Here is a 2,902-nt window from a genome sequence, read left to right as displayed (position 1 = left end):
ATTATTGAAGGGAAAGCCATATTTCCTGGGATAGCCATTCCAGTTTGGAAAGAACATTTACCAGACAAATGTTCTTATTTGCCTTTTGGTAAGCGATTCTTATGCTGAAAACTGAGATATCACTTGAATTATTTTTCCAAGGTATAGATGATCACCTTGAAGTATAGTATACTGTTTGGATGCACTTTCCTGATTTAGTTCCATGTTTTCTTCTGGCCTCGGGATTTTGAGCACTGGATTTGGAATCTGAGGACCTGGGTTCAAATCCTAACTTTGCTATCTACCTGATGACCTTAGGCAAATCTCTTGACCTCTCTGGGCATCAGAGTCCTCATTCATAAAATGAATGGTTTGGACTTGATAGTGGTAGAAGTGGTGGTGGTGGTGGTGATGATGATGATGGTGATGATGATGGTAGACAGGGCAAACTCCAATTCAGCGAGAACCTCTATAACATCTCACAAGATGATAACATATTTAATATATTTCCCCTCTTTGCAGTATCACAGGGAAGTGCAGTAGACAAAGATGTATGACATATAAAGAAATCTGTCTCTTCTGGTGGAATTCTAGGTGCCATGGCTTAATTGGTAGGAAGCCCCTAACTCAGGGATTCCTGAAGAAGGGAAGATTCAATGGGGATATGGAAGTTATCTTCAAGTATTTGAAAGGTTGTCATCTAAAAAAGAGGGAGTAGGCTTATAATCTAATCCGTGAGTCAGGGTTTTGGGTGGCCTAGAGTCAGGACAGCCTGAGTCCAAATCCAGCCTCAAACACTTATGAGCTGTGTGACCCTGGGCAAGCCGCTTAACTTTACTTGCCTGCCATTTCTTCATCTCTAAAATGAGGATCAAATGAGACAATATTTGTAAAGTGCTTAGCACAGGACTTGGCACATGGTAATCAATTAATAAATGGTTCTTCTCTTACCCCTTCCCCTCTTGTCCCCAAAGGATAAAACTGAGCTTACAAGGTGGAAATTACAGAGAAGTAGATTCATGCTCGATGTGAAGAAAAGTTCCTTATAACTAGAGCTCTCCCAAAGTGAAATGGACTGCTTCAAGAGATAGTGGGTTTCCCTAGCAGTGGGGTCTTCACTTGAGAGTAATGACTATTTGTCAGTGATGTTGAATAAAGAAAGAACTTTGTCAGGTGGAGGTCAAGCTAAATGTCCTCATATCCTGTGGTTCTGAGAATTCATATCATGTAGGCAGCCACCTACTCAGTTTACTTGGAAATCAAGCCCTCCCTAAAACCAAATGTAAATTGTTTGTAGAAAATCATGTCAGGGTCTGGAAAGAGGAAGAGAATGTAGAGTAGCAAACTGGAGAAAGTAAAAAAAAAGGGGAGTTAAAACAATTATCTTAACTCTGTGTCTATTAAGATCAAGGACTATGTCTTAGAACACAAACCAGAAAATTTAGAGTTGGCTAATCTAAACCTCCAGATAAGGGAAACGATGCCCAGAGAAGATTGGTTTTATTCAGAATTAGAGATAGAAAGAATTTCAGAGTTCACTGACTCTCAGCTCCTCAGTTTACAGAAGAGGGAACTGAGGACCAGAGGATATAAGTGACTTGACAGGGTCACATAGGTAATAAGAAACAAAGGTATGATTGAGCCCAGTCTCTTTAATTTCAAATACATTACACTTTTCCCTCCATCACAATTAAATTACTCATGCTCATGCTGGGAGGACATATTTTAAAACTGGAAGGACACAGAGATTAGCATGGCCCCTGTACAAGGTGACACACAAATTCATGGAACATTCCATATTTCTGTAAAGTGGGTCTAATTGCACAATTAAACTGCTCCAGATCACACCACATGACCTCATGTGACGACTTCCATCAATTGCGATAAGTTCTGTTTTTCTGAGACTAAAGAGAACAGAAAATGAGGGAGCGAAGCCCATCAATCTAGTTTTAGGAAAAACAGGACATCAAAGCAGATAATATCTGGGTGTTGAATGTCTAGACACTCACATAAGAAAGAGAAGCAAGAAGTTAATTTTTTGTAGTACCATATAAGGGAGTTTCTTCTTTTGATTTTCTCATCCCTTCACCCCCAAGCTACAAGTCTCACTCATGCTTTCATGTGAACAACAAAAGACCTGGGATTTTCCAACCTTGGTCAGTAATTGGACTATTTACTTTTTAGAAAGAGAGAAAGATTTCCTTCCTTCTTCCTAATACCAAGGCTATTGGAGGATGAATAAACCTTGTGAAGAAACATGAATCACCAACTGGTGAGACATAGCAAGTAGAGTAGGAGACAGTATACTGGACCTTGACCTAAAGAGTCTTGGTTTTGAATCTGTTCCCTAATATTAAATATGTGACATTGGGAGAAGCCATTTAATCTCTTTAAGTATCAATTTCTTCACCTGGAGAATGAGGATAATAAGACCCGTAATTTGTTCCCTCAGAAGTTTTTGTGAGGTTTAAGGGAAATAATAAACATAAAGTTTTTTGCAAATCTTAAAGTCTATTTGAATACTTTCCCTAACTTTTATTTTTTTCTTCTGTAAAATGAGGATTTTATTCCTTATACTATCCATCTTGCAGGATAATAATAATTATGGAAATATATAATTATTATATAAATACTATATAAGACACAAAGCATATACACTACATTATGTATAAATAATATCTAAAAACTATATGAATATCTAATGACCATTTAAATGAGCAATTATTTTATTTGTTCAAAATTGTCCTTATAAACCCAAGTACTTGTAGTACCTACCTCAGGATCAAATGAGAAAACATATGTAAAATGTTTTGTTACTTAAAGCACTAAATAAATGCCATTTGTCATCTTATGCTAAAGGTGATAGGGAGTTCTGAAGATTTTTTAGCAGAGATGAAGCACAGTCAGATCTATGTTTTAGCAA

General features: G+C 37.2%; 1 pseudogene; it reads left to right on the top strand.

The window, feature by feature from the left end:
* Positions 1-1,682: 1,682 nt before the first annotated feature.
* Positions 1,683-1,783, top strand: LOC130454139 (U6 spliceosomal RNA; annotated as a pseudogene).
* Positions 1,784-2,902: the final 1,119 nt, after the last annotated feature.

The sequence above is a fragment of the Monodelphis domestica genome, chromosome 4 (genome assembly GCF_027887165.1).
Source record: "Monodelphis domestica isolate mMonDom1 chromosome 4, mMonDom1.pri, whole genome shotgun sequence".
NCBI lineage: Eukaryota > Metazoa > Chordata > Mammalia > Didelphimorphia > Didelphidae > Monodelphis > Monodelphis domestica.
Note: the sequence above shows the minus strand (reverse complement) of the source record. Positions and strands in the feature narration are given on the sequence as shown.